The 22,095-nt window shown below is 37.2% G+C and overlaps 1 long non-coding RNA gene across 3 annotated transcripts; it reads right to left on the bottom strand.

Annotated features, from left to right (window-relative positions):
* Positions 1-1,745: 1,745 nt before the first annotated feature.
* Positions 1,746-14,904, bottom strand: LOC104849225. 3 transcript variants are annotated; one of them, XR_776691.1, is made up of 6 exons: positions 14,771-14,904; positions 14,430-14,487; positions 14,169-14,340; positions 9,192-9,334; positions 8,657-8,741; positions 1,746-1,803 (listed from the first exon to the last, which is right to left on the bottom strand). It is a non-coding gene; the product is annotated as an uncharacterized LOC104849225 (long non-coding RNA). The 3 variants fall into 3 exon arrangements; XR_776690.1 differs by lacking the exon at positions 1,746-1,803 and adding an exon at positions 7,816-8,287; XR_776693.1 differs by lacking the exons at positions 1,746-1,803; positions 14,169-14,340 and adding an exon at positions 7,816-8,287.
* Between the last annotated feature and the right edge of the window lie 7,191 nt (positions 14,905-22,095).

Raw genomic sequence — 22,095 nt, 5'->3', positions numbered from 1 at the left:
ATATATATAAAACATCTTTATTTATAATTGCTCAAAAGTGGAAGCAAACAAGACATTTTACCATAGATAAGTAGATTAAAAACTGTGGTATATCCACAAGAGAGAATACTGTTCACTCTAAAATCAAGGGATTCAGGTCGGGCGTAGTGGCACAAGCCTATAATCCCAGCACTCGGGAGGCTGAGGATCGCTGTGAGTTTGAGACCAGCCTGGGCTACATAGTGAGTTCCAGGTCAGTCTCCACTACATAGTGAGACCCTGTCTCAAAAAAACAAAAAAAAAATTAAAAATAAATAAAATCAAGGATTCAGGGTGGGAGTTAAATGCATGATGTAATGTCACTGCTTAGGTTGTTGAAAATGTTCTGTATGACACTCTCATTATAGAAACTATTCATTTACTTAAAACCAAAGAACTTTGCAGGACAAAGAATGAAACTTAATGTAGACAAATTCAAAACATAACAAAATGTAGATGATTCCTGTTGGAATACAGAATGAGATCATCCAACTATAAGTCAAATGTATGAAGATGAAGGGGTTGTTGAGAAAACGAGTGCACTAACCTAAGTGTCTTTGAAAATAAATAAACATGGGAGAAATGAAAGCAAAAAGGATCATCTAGCAAGCTGTGCTCTCTAATTAGTAAAGTTGTTTCCAAGGGGATGATATAGCAATGTTGATACTGAGGTATCTAACACATGTGTCGGGACCGATCCACTAGGTAAGTGGATGATTGGAGCTAGTTTCTCACTGTTGGAGTAGGAGGTTCCACATAAGAAGATGAACCCTGAATAATCTATGTAGCTATAGAATTAGTCACATCAGTGTGAAGTCATTCATAATAAATAAAAATAGTTATGCACACAAGTATGTATATGCGTAAGTGTGTACAGGTTTAGTATACACACACACACACACGTTTCCTGCTCTCAAAGCAGAGAAGGTCCATAGCTAATGATATTACAGTAGCAATGACCATAGTCAACATCCCATCTTGGTTTCTAATACTGCAATCAAAAGAACCAGGGCTTCTTGGAGAGCTAATTGACTCTAAATATATATATATATATATATAAATAGAACAGGAAATATACAGGATTACCCTGGAAATATACAGGATTACCCTATTGCCCCAGAAAGTAAGAAAATGAAAGAAAGAAAAGCACAATGAAAATGTTCCCAATTGCCACAACTGGTACAATATAAACCACAAAATAAATGAACTAATAGTATTTGATTATCTCTCAAGGTATTAAACAAATGTGAGTTAATGTTAATGTCAACATCTTTGTGAATCAACAAATAATTAGAGGAAAAAGGACCAATATCTCATGTAGAAGACTTCCAAATTTTTATGTAGATTCTTGGAAGGAAGTGAACAATAAGTTTGCCTTCCTTAAGTGTTGGCTGTGCATGGCGACTTCCTTCCAAAAAACAGTATAATTAAAAAAAAAAAAAAAAAAGCAAGCGTAGCCACTTCATGGTGGAGAAACATGGCAAACATGGTCTTCTAGAATGCCCCATGTTGAGCCCATGTGAGCCATGTTGGTAAGTATGTACCCTTGATGGCTTGAGAAGGAAACTTTGTCTATGTATTTCCCCCTCCCCAAATCCAACCCTAAATTTAATCATAATGGAAACAAACCCAACACATCTGAATAGAATGCCATTTTATAAAACTGCTGATCCATTTTCCACAGAAGTCTCAAGGTCATCAAAAATTAGGAAAGTCTGAACCCTCCACCAACAAGAGGAGCCTAGAAGATGTGGAGATTACACAGTCTGGGGTGCGGGTGGAATCCTGGAAGAGAAAAGGATATTAGATACAGACTGAGAAAGGCTGAATGCTACATGGACTTAGTTAATAACAATGTAGCAAGACTGGCAGCGGTAGCAAATGGAGCAGTACCCATAACAGAGGAAACAGTGAACTAGGTGCTGTCCTTACAATAGTTCTATAAACTGAAAACTGCTAGTTAAAAAAAGACTTTAACACTTCACTTGAAGATAATATTCTTCTAACCACATCATGGCCCAGAATGGTATGAGGCATCGAACTAAGCACAGATCTTTGACAAACATCTTCCAAGAAACTTTAATGTAGATAAGAGAGGTTATACATCTCCAAGTGGGTTTACAGGACACGATATTTTCAAACTTATTTAAAATACAAAATCATGAACCGCTTCAAGAATTAGTATAAAAATATTCAAAGAAATCCATATATATTTCAACTAATTTGTTTGCTAATGCGAAAACAGAAATGTATTCGTGTAAATTTCCCAGGCCAGACACTGAGTGGTGCCTGATATTGAAACTTCTCACGTTCTTTCAATTCTGCCTCCATCTTTCATTTAAAATTTTAAAAGTTGGTGTTTAGTGAGAAAAATAATTTGCACTGACAAATTCCAGAGAATAATAGAAAGTCAAGAAAAATTAAGTTAATATAATAAATATGAATACATTACATAACCCCTAAGAAAAAACTTGGGGCTCTTGGAAAAGTGATATTTTAATAGTTGGTGATAGACATCACTCATCATTCTGTTAAATACAACAGTAGAGTTTTATATTAATTGCATTTATAGAGTGAATCAAATATCTGAACAGCAGGTCAGTCTTTGTCACTCATACATTTAAAAATCCCAGTTTGCTGATATCAACAATAATTTTCTCTGCATGAATACATAAATGCAAAGTAATCACTTTTCATACCTAAAATTCTCTTAAATACATATGATTTTACAAAGTCTAGCTCTAAATCTCTTTCAAATTTCAGTAAATCTGTGGGGAACCACACATATTGTAACTGCATTATGCGTTGTTTCTTCTTTTATTGAAGTAATATTAAAATATCACTTTTCCAAGAGCCTTCACAAAATAATGACCAAGCGATAATAACTTTCTCCGATGAAATCTAGAGCAAATAGGAAATTCCCTTGCCATTACACAAATTTGTCAAAAGCTCTCTAGATCATTAATATGATGATCCACTAAATTCTTGACAATGATGATGGAAAAAGAAATCTAAATCACAGTACATTGCAGTAACAGTGACAAACTTAATTTATTTAAGTCCACTTATGGACCATGCATAAAAGTATTTATATTTCTTATTTTATAATTTTGCAAAAATATTCATATCTATTTCAGTCTTCAGCATTGCACATGAGAAACTGAAGTGCTGGGATGAAAAAAAGATGACCAGTCCAAGAACACACAGGCGACATTCACAGCATGGAATGAACACACATCTGTGTATTCCAATGCTATTGCTCTTTGACCCACCTTGTCCTGCCTTGCAGTAGATAATTAATTATTTTAAATTTCCTGTTGTTCACTTCTATAAGCACCATTTTATGGTGTATAGAGCTTTGTCTCAACTGTCTAAACAAATTCGAGATTAGGGAAAATTCTAAGTTGGAATTAGATATGCTGGGGATATTTGCAGGGGCTAAACTTCTGCGGTGCCCAAGGGTAAGACAGCTGAAGGTAGGGGCCCCTGGCTATTATTTACCAGACTGACCTTGACCTTGGGAATCTAGCAGACATGTTCATCATAGCCAGAGGGAGACATGTGTGGGGGATTGCAAGCAAAGGCATTCTGTATACATCAGTTACTGGGGCAGTTATGTGTTAGTCTTTAAGATGTAACAAAGGGGGATCTAAGGTCTTTGAAAATATGACAAAAAGACCTTCCCTTGGTTGTTCATTGGCACCGCTAAAAGTAATACCATGCAATGTGGCAATGTTTGGTATGTCATTTCAGGAACAAAGCATATTGTAATTCTCTGGATATTTAGGAAAAATAAAATATTTAACTTAATAAAGTATATAAAATATTTTAACCATCAAACCATTATGGAAAACACTGTAAACTACGACCTAAATCTAAAATGCACGGTATAATAAAATAGCTTTACCACAGAAAGTGTGTTATTAAGTAATTGCTATCGGCTTGCATGCCTATAGCTGTGTCTGCTTCACTGCTCTTCCTAATTCTCAGAATTAAAGCCCTGTGTACAGGAATATTTCTAAAATATATTATGGTGATACTATTTTTAATAACGAAAGTTCAATGTCTGCCAACATCTGTTATCAAGAGAACTGGTGTGACACCATATGGCTTAGTGATACGTATATTCAATATGTTAAGCTCTTCGTACTTCCTACCACACAACGCTATTGTGGGGAAGAAGACTAAAGAGCAATGCTCACGGGGGCTGCAGAGAAAGGCCTATGGCCTGCACTGCTCAGAGGGCAGCCATCAGACAGAGTTTTAGAAACACGTAAATCCATAAGCCAAACAATCCTGAGGCTTAACTGAAGGAGAAAACCCAGAACAAGAAATTAAATAGGTTAAAAGACTTGTGGACGGACGAATGGGTCAGAACTCTGCTTTGTCATGGTGCCCAAGTGAGATCCATTTACCAAGCATGTGTATCTTGAGGAAGCTTACTTGGTAAGCGACCCTGGTGTAGACACTGGGGGTGCCGAAGGTGTCCATGAAGGTGATGAAGTGTGAGTATCCCCTAAGTCCCATACTTACTCACTGACCTTTTCTTAGGTGAGTCATTCTATGGCTATCAATATCACATGAGTTTTTACTAACGAAACATACACTACAATAAGCTAGGTGAGCCAATTCTGTATTTCCTCTTACGATTGTAGGTTTCAATTTCTGTACTCTGGAATAGTGCATGATAAATTAAAAATAATTAACTTCTCACAGACTTCCTGAGAAATTCTGCAGGAATTTCTCTGTCCATCTCAAAGACACGATGTCTAAAAGTTAAATACAGTGATGCTGGAGCTAAACAGGATTAGAGAATTTGAAAATCTCTAAAGGGTTTGCGATTTCCTCCTATTAAAAATGCCAAGTTTTTCTTGACTTCATTTCAAAACCATACATATTTTTCCAAGTTTCACATAGCTTTTTTCTAGAATACTGTCCAAGGTGCCAATGTTTTCTTTAGGTTTTTTTCATAGTATAAATATCTAATACCTTTCAACAGAATGTGAATGCCCAAGACAAGAACATCTCCCAATTTTCAAAGGCTGTCTTTTAGTTTTATTTCATAAAGAAAATTATGCGTCCAAACTAGATAACATATATTCTAAATATTTTAGCAGAACTTAATAGGCTCTTTTAAATCTGACAAATTCTAAAATTGAGGGGGGGGGACAGATTATTTCCTCGACTGAAAGTGTTCCCCGGGATTTTATACCAAAGAGCTCATTTTATAATTACTGCTGTCAAAATAGAGAAAAAACAACTGAAGAAGAGAATAGGATTCTCTGAGCAGGTTAAAGAACGCTGGAAAAAAGTAAAAGAGCATGTAATACAGCACTGGGTAGGCAGTTCCTAGGGAAACTTTAAGAAAGATTACTGGAGACTTGCCTAGGATTCCAGGAATACCAATAAAATAGTCTATAAAATAATAGATACTACAACATTTTATTCATATTGAGAACTTTAAAAAAAAATGTAAAGCCAGAGTATTCTCAAGCTCACTTCTTGACCCAGGCCACCTACAGAATTGTAATTTTCCCCCAAAAAATGAGGAAAGAGAACAGATTTTAAATACAGCATGCAAATAAAACTTGATTTTTCACTCCCAAGTATCTCTGCACTTGGGTCTTCATCTGCACAGCACAGCGTTTCACCTTAATGGAATATCCAACCAGTGGGCTCCATAGGTCTCTCACTCGCATTTTTCTTTAATTATGACACCTAAAATGTACACTCATTCCCTTTATTTATAGTCTTTTTTAAAGGCAATCCAAGTCTGACAAAGTTTAGATTGCAAAACAAAATTTCGAGAATCCAGGGTGACATCAAACATTCCCTTCATGTTCAGTGAACCCGTTCGTCAGAAATCCGAACAGTCGTGGCTGTTCTGATGCTCCCACTCAATCGAACTTTGGGAAATCTGAAGAGAGCCTCCTTTTGGTTTAAGCTCTTGGGCTCACATTGTGTTTCTGTCATAGGAGTGATGGTAAGAGGGACTAATTAAAAGTCCCATGAATGTGCCAGGGTTAAAATCACAGGCTCTGCTCATTAACAGTCATTTACCTAAGGATATTTCCAAAGAATTCTTTCAATGTCTGAAAAGAACAAAAAAGTAGAGGGGGAAGGGATGAATAAGTTGAGAGATTCATTTATAAATATTTTATATTGGATGTATGAACTTGCTGTAATTCGCTGATGCCATCCACAGAAGAGTCCAATTTAGTGAGAAATTCAAATATTGAATTTTCTACATGTGCATTGGGGTATGCGGGTGTGTGCAAGTGTACACTTAAAGGGGGGGGGATGTCTCCCTACATCCAAAGAGTAGAAAAAGAAATAGAAAGAAAAAATCAGAACCATTTTGTTAATTGTCTTTTTCCTGCTGTTTCCATGGTAATACTGTCTGCCAGACTTCTCCACGGAGTGACAGTCCAACAATTCACACGCTACACCCTTTCAAGCGCAGTGAATGGCCGTGAAAGAGGCTGAACAGGCACCATTCAGGAAACACGTGATGCCTACTCAATGCACTGCCTTTCATCCGCACTTTCCAAATTGCAGTTAATTTAATTCTAAACAAATGGCTAAGGGGTACAAATGAGGGTTAGAAGGAAAAGAACATCTTGAGCTCTAATGGGCAGGGTTTGTGTGAAGAACAATATAGCACTTTCTTCTGTTGCCAAGAAGGCTGATGTAAAGAGGTGCCTTCCCTCTTCCTCTGAGGCCTACGTTTAGACTTTCTATCAACAGGGGAAGCCATGGCAGAAAATTTCTTGGCAAAACAGAGTTTATGTAGGTTTTGGCTTCCCATTTGGAAACACATTTGATACAGTATGAACTTATTTCATACTGTAAATATAACATCAGACTTTGTACTGACAGGAGCTAACACGCTTCTATAAGGTTATATTTTCCTCAATTTCTAACATCCTTCAAAGTGCAGATAAAGAGAAGCAGGAAACTAAATTTTCCTTATGCAAGGAATTACTTTTAGGCAGTCCAAAGTTGCAATGTGATTTCTGTTTTTAAATATGGGTAAACTAGGCCAAGAATTGAATAAGAAAAGGTAAACTAGGGCCCTATGAATGATTTTGCATTTGTTGATTGAAGAATCATGGTGACCAACTGCCATGTTCATATGATGTTCATATGATTATTTTAAATAGATGCCTCAGAAAACTCAGGAAAATTCATGTTTAAATTGATATTTTTAGTGTTTTGGGGATGTTGAGGTAGCATTTTTTACACATAGGCCTTATGTGTTACAATATCACAAACAGTTTAGCTAGAGGTCAATAGTCAGATTATACCTTAAAATTTTATATTATATATTTATCATTAAGCACATTTGTAGTTTTTCTGTTACAATTAACTTCTTAAGAGCCATTATTATTCTTATTTATGTTTACTGATCCTGGAAAAACAATCCAAGTAAATTTGCTAATTGTGTGTCTCACTACAAGTCGCTTCTATGTGAAATATGAGAACATACACAAAGGCATCACTATTATGATTATATAACATGGTTTTAAGCCAGGTGAGTTATTTGAGAAGAACCAGACTGGTCTAAAGAGCTTCATTTGGTTTTGATTTTCATACTAGTTTAAGAAGTTCCACTTTACTTTAGTTCTGATTTACCAGCTATCAAATAATCTATAATGAAATGAGAATTGTAATGACTTTCAAAGGAATTGCCCCAAATCTCTTCAGCCATTTAAATGACACCAGAATCAGGGTATTTTATACTCTGACAAAGGTCTGACAAAGGCCTTAAAATCTTTCTTCTCTCTTCTACTTTGTTTGCCTAGTGTTTCAGATCCTCAGGGTTGACAATCTACAGTTGCTGAAATGTGCAGGACAAAAGACCATTTTTCTCTCGGAGTGGTATCAGACGATTCCTTGTAAAAAAAAGGCATGTTTGATGAAGATTCAGATGGGAGCCATTATTATTTCTGAAAGTTTTGATGAACAAGTTTAGATGAAATCTTGATGGCTCTCTGGTGAAGACGAGTAGAAAATGATACCATTAGTAACTTCTGTGGAGCCTGATATTGCTATATTAAGTCTTGGTAGGACTCAAACATCCTACAGTGGGCGGAGGTGAAAAGCATCCTGCTGCTCAGTGCTAGAGATGGGCTGGCCTCTTCATAAACGAGACTGAGGTTTTGCTTCCTTGCTGTCAAGGCTGCATGCATACCATAAGCATCTCAGCTTCTGAGATGAGCTGGAGTAGGTGTGTATGGTTACATTTCAGCCTGTCCCTTTATATTAGCTTGTATGGTGGGGCGGGGGGTCGGGGGGAGAAAAAAGAATGGAAAATCCATGAATAGCAGGCAATATTCCAAGTAAAAAAAGAAGCCTCTTCGCTACTTAGTCTTCAGGGGAAGAAAAACAGGCAAAGGACAGTTACAAAGAAGAAGATGCTACCAGGAAGCTCAAACTGGGAGAAAGTTCAGTGTATACAGCTAGCTAGAGAAGAAAGGCTCATGACTAGACATGGTACTTATACCAGCTACCTGAATGTATTACTATTAGGAAAAGAAAACTTTATGGAGTGGATTTAAAAAAAAATAATGATAGCACTTTGAATTTTAAACAAAGGAAAAGAATGGTAAAATCACATGGTAGATCGGTCACTTACCATGTCATGGTAAGCCATACAGTTGATCTTCTCCCAAAGGATGTTGTCAAACACTTCTGTGGAAGATCTTAGTGTTTAAGGATTCCTAAAGATCGACAAATGGATATCAGAAACTAAAGGTACTATTGAAAGAGTATTCAGTTACTATGGATTGTCTAAGTGCACTTTTGTGAAAAAAGGTCACAATGCCATCCAAATCTCAAGTGATGGTACCCAAAAGGGAGGACCATTAGTTTGCAGAGCATTTGACACCAAAAACATGGGTGCTAAAATCACTGTTGGATACATGTTATTCTTTAGTTTTCATTTCTGTGAGGGCTGGAATTGTCACCAGCATAAAAATGAACAAACTTTCACTCATCCCATAAGTTTTTAAAAACAAAAATATATGGTTTTGTGTGTGTGTATTTGTTTGGAATTGGCACCCCCCAATCTCTTTCACTGCTCAGAAGCCATCTGTAAGTGGACAGTAATTCCTGAGTGATTTCAATACTTTATATTAACACGACTAAGAGTACATAAAAGTCAACTTAACATGAATATTTGATGTCTTTTTTTTTCCATTTGGATGCAGATAAATAGTCTTTGATTTTACGATGTTGCTGTTCTCAGAAATGGATCTTCTGGCCTCTTTAGACTTTATTTAGTGTCAAATAGCAAACAGCTGAATAACTTCATCTTTAGAAAAGATGGAAAAGAAAAAGAAATAGATCACATGGCATTGTCATTATGGGCTTATTAACTCCCTATAATAGGAAACTACGGGCCCCTTGGACCACGTCAAAATCTCCAGCAAACCCTGACCTACCAGCAGATGTTTAACTGAAAATTTAACATGTCATTTTTAAAGACAGTGTTTAATTGCTTCCTTTTATTCAGGCAACACACAGCCCTTTCTAAAAGGGAAGTCAATGTTATTCACATTCTTTTAACCAACAAAGTGCTATGAGTCTTATTTTGTTTTCGTGGAAGAGGTCAATTAATGTTGTCTCAGTAACTGTGAGTCTATGTTAAAACCATTAGGATAGCAAGAACAGTTAATGATTATTCTCTTACCTGGACACCCAGTTGTGCCATCCAATGATATAGATGGGGAAACACAAACTTGGATTCTCCTTGGTAATGTGGTTTTTAATATCTCTACAAAAAGTGAAGTCTCTGAAATGACTTAAACTCAAATTCATCTCCAGACTATTTTACATCATATCCCAATATTCTAGCAGTCAACCCTTGGCTTTTTCGATTTGTATTACCTATGTCACATGTTCTTTTCAGTTACTGGAACATTCTGACATTTTTAGAAGATAAAATGGAGAGAAGAACTGTTGATTTGCTATATTACTTTACCTCCTCATGAAGAATCAACATCAAAGTTAAGGGCATATATATGGCTTTATCACTTCCTAAGCATGGTCCTAAGGGTTTAGGTAGATCTTGCAGTCACTACAGCAGCCACTTGAATAACTCCCATTTTACAAATAAGTATGAGAGGCCTTCACTAACTTAATGAAGATCACAAAACTTACACATTTTAGAGCTAGGATTTGAAATCAGACTGCATAGCTCAAAAGTTCAAATCTCTTTACCCAAATGCTCAGTTACAGCTTGATTAACCCTGTGACTTTTTTCTGTCTTAACATTTATTTTTCATTAAATCAAGCTATATCCTTCAGACTCCTTTTCCTATTTACTTACCTTTTTATCATTTAATATTTAACATTACCTTCCACTTAATTTATATATACACCTTGCAAATAACATCCTGTAGGGTATTCTATAAGAGATCTGATACTCTATGTATTTTCACTAGCAAATTGAATCACTAGCAGTTATGGTGATTACTGATATATTTAGAATTCTCTCTACTACTGTACCTTATTTTAAACCTAATAAATGTCTTGCTTTCCTGAGCTTTGCTTTCTCTATTATTTCCTGATTCCTTGTTACTTTACTATTTCTTAAATTGTGCTATTTTGAGCAACCTAACAATATAGACCTTGTACATCTTGTTTGACTTTTGTTAGTACCTGTTTGCAGTATATAATATTTACATTCACTGTGAGGAATTGGCACATGTACATAATGCATTTCAATTTTTTTCCTCCTTTCCTCCACTCCTGTTTTATTTTTCCAGCATCAGATTCATCTGTTCATAAGACCGTATGAAGTTAATTAGCATATATACAGATTGAAAAACAGACTAACAGGCCACACAAAACATGTAAAACAATTGTACTGAGTCAAGATACAATTTTAGATACATTGTCTGTGCTGAATTACAAATTTCTCTTTTCTCCTACTATCTGCCTTTTATTTTGAAATTTATATGTAAATATAGATTAAGTTTTTCATATAAGAGAAATCAGGCAATATTTAAACTTGTGTGTCTGAATTATTTCACATAAAATTATGGTCTCAAGGTGTCTCCATTTGCCTCCAAATGACTCTGTCCTCTTTATGACAGAGTATATACTCCATTGTGTATAAATGCATTTTCTTTGTCCATTCATTGATGGACATATAAGCAGTTTACAAGATTTGTCTATGATCATTTATGCTGCTATAAACATGAGTGTACATTCACCACTGTGGTGTAATACCTTTAACTCTTTTGGGAAGACATCTAGAAGGAATAGCTGGGTCAACTACTGTTAGTTTTTTGAGGGATCTCCATAGTGATTTCCATGGTGGTTGTATCAGTTTACAGACCTACCAAAAATAGAGAAGGTTTCTTTCTCACCAGCATTTGTTACTGGTTGATTTCCAGATGGTAGCCATCCTTTCTGAAGTGAAATGGAATGTTTTGTTGCTGTTGTTGTTGTTTGTTTTGAGACAGGGTCTCACTATGTAGTTGAGACTGACCTGGAACTCATTGTGTGGCCCAGGCTGGTCTCACACTCACAGCGATCCTCCTGCCTCAGCCTCCCAAGTGCTGGGATTGCAAGTGTGAGCCACCACGCCTGGCCCTGGAGTCTGTTTTTCAATTTGCATTTTTGGAATGTCCAGCAATATCAAACATTTTAAAAAGTATTTATTGGCAATTTGTATTTTGTCACCTGAGAAGTGCCCATTTCTAACTGGGTCTTTAGTTTTTTGAGTTCTTTATATATTGTAGATAATAGTCCTTTTTCTTAGCAGTAGCTGAGAAACTTTTTTCCCATTGCATAGGTTGTCTCTACTCTGTTAGTGGTTTCTTTTACTGTGCAAAAGCTTTTTAATTCTATGTGATCCTGTGTGTTGATTCTTTGTATTGTTTGTTGTGCAACTGGGGTTTTGTTCAGATAATGTTCACCTATACCTATGTCTTCAAGAGTTTTATCTATTTCATCTTCCAACAGATTGTTTGTGGTTTAATGTTTAGATCTTTGATCCTTTATTTCCTGTAACAAGAACAGAATATAATAGAAGATGCAGATACTGTGTTTTAATTGCTTTATGTAAATTATGTTTACTTAGATTGACATATGATGACCATCTGTTTTTTATTTTATAACTTCTTATGAAAAAATAAAACAAAACTTCATAATCAAATAATAAAAGAACAATAGTTATTGTATTGCATATCATTATCTTTAAAGTAGTTACTCAGAGTACAAGATGTAAACCAAAAAGACTCATTCAAAAAAGAAAGATAACTCAAATTTTTCTTTTCAATGAACTAAAATAAACTAGCAGTGTAAATGAAACCAATTAGTGGATATATGGAGATATTTTTTGAAACAATGGAATTTGTAGTTTAGGGATGTATATTCCCCTATTTCCTATTTGTCTTGTTTGTCTTGTTTTTTTTATTGAGTTTATTGGTACTTTTTTTAGGTGTACCATATAGTTACATTCATCATTGGGATCTTGTACCTTTACATGATATATATCTTTGTTTGGTACCAGGGATTGAACTCAGGACCTTGTGCTTGTGAGGCAGGCGGCAGCATCACTGAGCTAAATCTCCAGCCCTCTTTGTTTCTATTATTTTTCCCATACCCCTGCCCTCCCTTCACCCCCTCCACCCTTCCCTACTTACAAAGATTTTGTTTCCATTTTTTCCTTTCCTCATACTTTTTCTTTTCCCTTCTTTCCTTCCCCCATCCCCTTCCTGCTTCCCCTACTCCTGTAGCCCTTCTTTCCTATTTCATATTATCAACTATACTGAACCTTATTTATACTTCTAGCTAAAACAAACTGTCCATCAAATGGAGACTGGTTAAAGAAGATGTGGTTTTTCTATAAAATAGAGTACTACTCAGCTGTAATGGAGAAACTGGAGACATTTATGGGAAAATGGATACTCTTAAGTGAAATAAATAGGACACACGTGTGTAAATACCAAATAGTTTCTCTTGGTGTGAAAATCTATTTTGTTTTTTATTTGCATTTCTCATTTAAAAAAAAAGAATAGACCATGAAATATTTGGGCTTGTGTGTGTGACTTACTTCACTTAACATTATCTGTTCTCAAGTTGCATCCATTGAGTATTCTGTAGTGATTTCTTTAGTGGTTGTGATAGTTTACCTCACCAAGAGTTCTTTTTCCCCCCATCCTCACTAGAATTATTAGATTTTTTGTTGTTGATAGCCATTCTTTCTGGCTTAATATGGTATCTCAGTGTAATTTTAGCTTGCATTTCTCTGATGGCTATTAATCATCAGCATTTTTTCGTGTATTTATTGACCATTTGTACTTTTTCTGAGAAGTGTCTGTTCATTTTGGTTGACCATTTTTGGTTGGTAGAGTCTAATAATTTTGAGTTCTTTATATATATTTTTGCTTTAGCCTCTGTCTGAGGAATAGCTTGCAAATTCTTTTCCCATTTAATTGATCTCTTTGTTCTCTATTTCTCTCTATATCTCAGACTTTCTTGGGTCATTTTGTAAAACACATCTCTCACAATTCTGGCAGTGTTGGTCCACACATGGCAAATACTCCCTACGATTATAGCAATTTCTCACTTTTCTTCTTGTTGAAAGTTTTATTACATTATCACTGTTATTCTTTTGTAAGAGATTCTATTTTTTCCTTGAATATTTTTATAAGATATTCTACTATTTGGATTCTATAGTTTCACTGGAGTGTGCCTAGGTATATATTTACTTTATTTAGGCTACTTGATTGAGGTTGAGCTTCCTTTAGCTGTGCTTTTCTGGGATGTTACTTTGTGTTTTAGTTACTCTGGATATCATCTGTAGATGCACCACTGGTAAGTATAATAGTCATCTATCCAGTAGTATGTTACCTACTATTTATCCACCAACTAACTTTGCCATTTCAATTATTTTAGTTTTTTTATTTCTAGAAATCACATTTACTTCTTTCTCTTTCATATCTCAGTGATGATCATTTTTGATAGCTGTTAATGGTTTCTCAGTTTTTAAATTTGCATATGCCTCAACTAAAATAATGTAATCAAACTGTTTAAAGAAATTTAGGGCTGGGGATTTAGCTCAGTGGCACGACACCTGCCTGGCAAGCACAAGGTCCTAAGTTTGATCCCTGGTACCAAAATTTCTAACTCACCATGGTTATCCGTGCATGGTCTTTTGAGATCCCTCCTGAAAAGCCTGGATGTAAGTATTTCCCACTCCTTCTTGATTTCTGAAATCCAAGTTTTGTCCTCCCAGTGCTTTGATGTGTTCTGAAAATCTGCCAGCTTCTCAGATTTGTAAAAGTCTCACTTTAAAAAAAATCTCTATGACGAAAATAACACAGAATATAAGGCCTAGGTTCTGAAAGCAACTTCAAAATTCTGTCCCTAAAACTAATCCAATGTATACTTACTAGCTTTCTGATGCTTTTGAATACACACGGATGCTTGCATGCACACAGGTGTGTCTTCCTTTATATGAGCAACCAAAAATATAAATAAAGAGAAAACAAAAAAAGACAGGTGATGAGAAACAGAGTGGTTAGGGGACGGGGGATTTAGCTCAGGGGTTCTGCCATCTGCTTCGCAAGCGCAAGGACCCGAGGTCGATCCCAGGTACCAAAAATAAAAGAAACAGGGTGGTAGGTTTAACGGAGATGGGGAGGGTCTTCCGGATGGGGGAAACAGGAAGTGGGGAGAAGAGGGGAAAGTAGCAATGCCTGAGATGAAATATAAAATAAGTAAATTGTAGTACCTGAGAACGCACTTCTAGGAAGACAAAGCTGTAAACATGCAAGAAAGCCCTTGTTATAAGAAAAGGGATTGAAATTGGGAAGCACATAGAGGACTTTTGGGAAGAATAATAAATCCAGGTATACTTGACCGGGATAATTGTGACGGTGGTGATGACTTCATAAAAATCGACTTGTTCTGTTCTATGTTCTGTATTGTACTTTACTTCGTGGCTTTAAAATAATTTTAAAAATTAAAACAAACGAAAGTAAACACACACATACTCTCTACCCTGCATCTTGGCGTGCATCTTTAATTCAATAACCTTGCCTGGTGTAGAGTTGGCAATCACTGCCTCATGACGAGAGCTTCAGACGTGATGGGTTCCCTTTTCTTTACCTTCCCAGCAGATTGCCTTTCTATGGCACTGCCTTCCAAATACTGTACTGTCTCGCTAGTTAGGAAAATGTTTGTGGAACTTACAAAAGAGGAGGATGAATTTGGAAATAGCTACTGGGTTAGCAAGTTCATGTGTTACGTCTTAAGATTGTCAAAACCTGAGCATCATCAAATGGTAGAAATGAGATTTGAAAACCAGGTGTGTGAGGAATAAAACATTATTATTTTATTGTTCACTTTATACTAGTGTTTCTCTTTTTTTGTTTTCTTTTTTCTCTTCTTTCTTTTTTACTTCTTTCTCCTCTTGGTCTTTCATTTCTACCTTTGCTTTACTTTCTCCTTTTTCTTCTTACTTTCTTTATAAAACTTCAAGAGAGAATGCAGCCAAGGGACAATTATAGCCTTGATTCTGAGAAGCGCAAGGGGGCACATGGGCAACGTGGCAGCTGAATAGCCTCCTGCTGAGGAGTCCATTTGTGGACATCAGACCCTGTTGCCCTGTAAGATCCAGAAGGGACAAGTCCTTTTCTTTCCCATTATCTTCCCAATTCACCCCAAATTATGTCCCAATTCAGCCCTAATCTCTTAACTTCTTGTTATTTTCTTCCCTGCCTTCGCTGAGGTGCTGCTGTCTCCTAGATGTGTCTCAAAGTCTGTCCCATCTCTAAGCTGCGGCCCACTGACTTTTCTAAAAGGCAAGCTCTTGATGACGGCACCTACCTGCCCCAAACCCACCATGGCATCACATTTTTCTACTGCAACCCTCAGAACAAAGCACCTTTCGTAGTGCAGCCACTGCTCGCTTCTTACCCTCTCTGCACCTGTCAACAGCTCTTGCACATGCCATGTCCTCTTATATAATTATATGAATTTCCACATCCTGCTTCCCCACTTATCAACCAGACTGACTTTACCCTGTTCGTTTTATCTCGGGGCACTCCTTCCGTAGTAACGCCGTAGTCAAGCTATCCCCCCATACACACCCCGGTTAAGTTTTTCCTCCTAACAAAAGGCAGGACTAGAGGGATTTGCTACCTGCCATCTGGTATCTGTGCAGTCCCCCGTGCCAGCACGGTGATCGATCCTGTCACCCAGGACGTCCCTGTTCATTGCACTGGCGCCTTCATCCACCTGTGTGCCTTGTAATTAACAAGACCTACAGGGGGCCCTCGTTAGAGGTTTATTTGACAACTTAGTAAAAAAAATGAGTGAAAAGAAATAAAAGTGTATTTCTCCTTGGCCTTTTGGCTGAGATCAAAGGTAAGGAGACAAAAGTGCCGCAAAATAGCCATAGTGTGGACAGAAAAATTCAAACACATACTTGGACATGTGTATAAATATAGGAAAGTTCATTGGGAAAGCATAAAGTGCTTCATTTGTCATAGTTACCATAAAGATATATTCCCAAGTCATCTGTGCAATTCAATAAAATAACATATAAAATAGATAAGTGTGCTGCTTCTGGTTTCACTGCATCTGGGTAGAATTTTTTAGCACCTAGAATGTGAGGTGCTTTTGTGCAGCACCTTTAAGAGTGGCCCTGTACTCCCAGGAATTAAGCCTTGGCTGGATTTCATAAATTATACTCTATAATTACCTACGAAGTCCCCGTCATGTTGTTAGCCCTTGATTAGGTGCAATGGTAGAAAGGAATAATCTCATAACTTTTGTGACTTGCTTGCCGACTTTTGGAGACAAAGTGTCTTACTGCCTAGGTAGGATTTTGAGTTTTCCTCACAAGTAATCAAGAGATGCCTACAGTTTTATATGAAATATTCGGAGATATATTCAGAGGTGCCGCCTCCATCCTACTCCTCTCCTGCTGTACTCTGGAAGCAAAGAATCGAATTACTTGAAAAGTGTGGAAAGTGTGTCAAGGAGCAATAAGTTACCCTTTGCCCAAATGTCTCCTGGGAGGCTGTCACGCACAGCCCCGGTTCCTAGTCACGATCTCCTGCAGTCGTCACAACTCTCTGCTTCTTGGGATTTCTCCCTGTGCCTCTGCTAAGGTTTCCGACCCCACTGTCCACATCAAGTCCCCTCCCAAGGAGCGGCGACGATCTGAAAACCAAAGCTTTGTTAACTCCAAATTTTCTCCTTCGCCTGCAATTTGAAAAGTTCGTTAGCTTAGACAAGATCAGCTAATTTGTGGAGTTGGATTTTTGAAACCATGCATAAGTATGTATCTCCACACTAACATTTTTCTTCATGGACTTTTCCCTATGGTTTTCTTTCATCAGAAAGACTTTATTGTTCCCTAATATAGTGTAGGTATGTAGGTATGGATATTTGTAATGACACTGTGGCAAATACATATTGAAAATTTGAGTTTTTAATCTAGTACTTTGATGATAATTGTTTTGATGCTTGACCAAAATGAGAGACAATTGGAAATATTTACCACAATGTTTAACAGTGAAAATTGCTTTTTGCATTGTTTTTTTTTTAATTCATTATTGTGACTCAAAATCAATGTAATCTTTCACTGCAGTGAAAGCAATTGAGAAATTAAGCCCGAGGAGTCTGTGTCCTTGGCAGGGACAGAGTGACACCACGTGGAATAAAGCGGAACAGAGCAGCCCCACAGGCTGGCCCAACCTGAAACGCAAGTTAGAAGCTTTGCCTGGATTGCCTGGGTTCCACCCTCACAGAGAGCAGGGGCTACAGGCAGAAAGAGTCTCACCAGGGGCAGGCGGTGTGAGACTTGGTTATGTCGCCTTTTGTAAGAGTTCATGCTCTCTTCAAACAGAGGATACGCTTGTTACTAGCTGTATCTCTGACATTTACAACGAAGTGTGTGCACTCAAAGATGCTTAGCAAATATGAATCGAATGAATAATGGCTTAAGCTTTGATATTTTCCGGGGCAAAAAAGTGGTCCAGGTAAAGAATATCTGTAAGACTTACTTTCATCTTTGGAAGAAAATTTAAGTCATTCATTGACATGTTGGTTTACTTTGCATAGCAGACGCCCTAATAAAGCAGAAAAAGAAATCGCGGTGAGAAAAAAGATTAGAATGGTTGAAAAGTGAACAAGAGAAATGTATCCCTAAAGTAATAATTATTACTGTTTAATGGATCGAATGTCACGTACCAGGTCTATTCGGCATCATGCATCCATTAGGAATTAATTACTCACTTTTTCCTTACCAAATCAATGCGGGCCAAATAACAGGCAAGGGAACTGCAGCGCAGGAGCGCAGTCACTCTTCCATGTTCAAATGACCCTTAAGTGGTAACGCGGGACTCTAGCCCTGGTGACCAGTGTAACACAGTGTGTGCGCTGCAAGGTCATTATTCATTAGCAAGCAGGACTCACTGGAAGCTCTGACCTGTGTGTGTGCGTGTGTGTACACAGATTCTTCTCATTTTATTTTTTCCGAGATACTTTAGTTATTCCAGCTTGCATTTACATATAAATCTTCACTTCATATCTTCTGTATTCACAAAAAGTAGTAATGAGCTTTTGACGGGACTTGCGTTAAACCTTCTCATCAAACTCCAAAATGAATCGTAGGGTGAAGATCTTTCATCATGCACTCTAACCCCATCACTGCACATGCTTGTATGACAGCTTGTGAAATCCCTGCTATAGAACTATATTCATAAAGGAAATACAGTTACTGTCATGAATCTATACATTTAAGACAGTACATTTGCATAACTGAAAAGTTAAGTTAATCATATGGTCCTCCAATTGATCAGGAAAAAAAAGTTGATTTCTGCCTCTAGGTGCTCTTCGTAGTAGGTGGCACCAGACAAGGCAGGAGCCGGATTCAGAGCTCCAGAGGGACAGTCTCGTGAGACGGAGAGGCCTCTGGGCTCAGGAGAAGTCAGAAGGAAACAGGCATCCCGCTTGCTGTCTGCCTCAGGGTCATTTTCTGGCAGAAGTGTTCAATGTTCTCTTGTGGTCCTACCCTTGTCTGCCTCCACGCAGCCCCTGTGTTGATCTTCCTTCCAGCAAGATGACTGCGGCTTCTGTTCAAGCTGCTTCCTGTCTGAGCCCTTCTAACCCTCACCTCTGAACTGCTTCAGAGATGCTTCAGAAGGTGAGCTTCCTACTTTTTGCATAACCCTTGGAAGCAGCCCCTTAAGTTAAATGATCTCACTCGAAATGCCTAGCATGGCTTTTACTTTCTTTAACATATCTGGGCTCATCCTAGAACATTTTTCCCAGTGCATAGGATGCTTATAAAACAGTAATACATATAATATGTACAATACAACATAACACACATAATGCGATAATTTTAAGGACAGTTACTGAAGATGCAATCAAAGGCATGATTCTTGAGGCCACTGGTGGGTGATCTATGAAGTTGCACATTTCACAAGGTCTATGCGGGATCCGTTAGGTACAGAAAGTAGAGGCATCCATCCAAATTTGGAATTGTTATAAAGGTCGACTCTGTTCCTCTAGTCTTGTTCTTCAAGGTAGGAAAGAATCATGACTGCAGCACCACTAGGAGCATCCCTTGCATCCTATGTTGCTACACATATATAATGACCTAGCTGTGTGGCCAACGAGTCACTCGAGCCTGATTCCACCGATTCATTTCTGTCCTCGCATTTGGTAGAGATGTGAAACTAGTGGATGTACATGTGGGTAGGAAGGCAGAAATGTCCTGAAAATTATTTGGGTTGAAGTAGCTGTAGAAGACTATAAATCTGAAACTAAGCATAGTACTCAAATGAGGAACTTACATTTACTTACAGTTTGTAGTTAGAGGCTGATGTCTGCTAACTAACTTGAAGCTATGTAAGTGGTTATATCAAGAGAGACAAAAATCGACATCCCAGATGTGGACTATTCTGCTGTTATTTTAAATTTTTATTCTTACCTGTACATGTTTGCAGTTCATGATTACATTTATCATAGGCAGGTGGTACACGTACATATCACATCTTAATATTTTATGTTCCCTTTCTTTCCCCACTAACTCCATCTCTTGGTTAAGAGGATAAATTCAAAATACTTTAAATGAATCTCTACAGGTCAAGAAATTGCGAAATTCTATTTTCAACCCTCAATGTTGTTGAATGGTTATTAAATACTACAATTTATTTCTGATACTTCTGTCAGTCCTCCTTTTTCCTTTGTCTTTGGTGGAGCAACAAGCTGAGGAGGAAGGAGAGGACAGCAAATAGAATAAAATGGTGGGGAAAAATTAAATTTAATATGTTTAGAAGAGAGGTATGTAGGAAATTTTATTTTAGATACTTAAATCCTGGTATTGCCTCTTATGAATTAAATTCGCTTTATTTTCCCCCACTCCTGGGAATTGTACCTAGAGCCTCAGACATGCTAAGTAAAGGCTCTGCCTTTGAGCTACACCCTCAGTCCTACATAAATCATTTTCCCAGTGATTTAACATCTGGGGATGCAGTCCCAGGCCTCATGCATGCCAGGCCAGTGCTACACCATGCACTACATACAGCCTCTGCCCTTTATGTTCCAAGCAATTTCTTTGCAAAACAATTTCCTGATGTGGAGACCCAGTGTGGAGCGTGTTGTTGGGGTCCTCTGTTAACACCACTAGGGCTTTCAATTATTGGCTTTAATGACATAAAAATTTCAGTGAATGTGTATCAACAGTATGAAATCTGAGAAAAGATAATCTTGGACTCAAGAGGACCCTAAAACAAATTCTATACCTAACAGAAAAACGGATGAATTCAATAAATGCCATAATTTGTCTTTTGCAGCAACACACTGAAATTATGTTAACATATTAACTATTCTAGATTACATTGGAATATTTTGGATTTTTCAGAAAATAATTTAATCTCAAGTAGCAGTTAACAAAGAGAATTTGATTAATAGAACATTTTTAAGGCAGAAAGCTGCTTTCTTTTAGTCCAAGCCATCTCCCATTGCCAGGGAAAATAATACCCAGATTTATGTGCTCCTAGCCGAATGCTCTCTTTCTGTAATGCCTGGGAGTAATTTCTTCAAAAAATACTAAGTTCGTGGAAAATTCAATGGTGATTTATAGCGTTTGGAGAAGCATTTATTCTAATCGCAGAAGCAGCAATTCAATATCTGCAGCCAAGTGATGCAGAATTGGGGGGCAGGACTGCTGAGAGTTCTAGTTATCTGCAAACACAAAGAAGTTGAAGATGAAATTTTTGGCTCTACAAGCCACTTTTTAACACAGGAAGAACAATCCTATTTCCCCATAAAGAAAACTTTACAACAAACTTTTTAAGAGTATTGGGGTGTTTTCAAGTGGGGCATGGTGGCACACACCTGTAATCCCAGCACTCGGGAGGCTGAGGCAGGAGGATCACTGTGAGTTTGAGACCAGCCTGGGATGGGCTACTTAGTGAGTTCCAGGTCAGTCTCAACCACATAGTGAGACCCTGTCTCAAAAAACAAAACAACAAAAAAAAGAGTGTTGGGGCGTTTTCTTCTTTAACAGATACAATCGAAGAAATCTGGGAGTTAGGTTAAAATGGTTAAGATCTCCAAGCCTGAGAATATTGACCAGCCAATTCTAATCTCGAATAAATTGAGTAAAACTTGTAAAATTACTACCCATTCAACAGCATGGCAGTTCACTTCCCAGTGAATACAAAATACAAAGTAATTTTTCATGAATAACCAAATCCTTTGTTTTCTTAAAGGAAGTTATAGGTTGTGTAAAAATATTGGGTAAGTCTGTATTTGATAATTATCTGGTATAAAGCATTTACACTGAGAACAAAAGGATATTTTTATTCTGTTTTCAACTGTTTTCTCTGTTTCAAGCAAGCTGAGTAAATTAAGCTTTCTTTTTTAATAATGTGTTCCTCGAGCACAGCTACTTTTACTGAATTACTGAAATTATTCTTAAATTGCTATTTTAGCCAGGTGAGTAAGTTAGTAGGAGAAAGAATTCCCATCCCTCAGTAGGAATCATTTACTTAAAATCCTGTTAATTTTACAGCAGGGGATGTAGCTCAGCAG

The sequence above is a fragment of the Fukomys damarensis genome, unplaced genomic scaffold, assembly GCF_012274545.1.
Source record: "Fukomys damarensis isolate Sample0158 unplaced genomic scaffold, DMR_v1.0_HiC HiC_scaffold_19, whole genome shotgun sequence".
In the NCBI taxonomy this organism is placed as follows: domain Eukaryota; kingdom Metazoa; phylum Chordata; class Mammalia; order Rodentia; family Bathyergidae; genus Fukomys; species Fukomys damarensis.
Note: the sequence above shows the minus strand (reverse complement) of the source record. Positions and strands in the feature narration are given on the sequence as shown.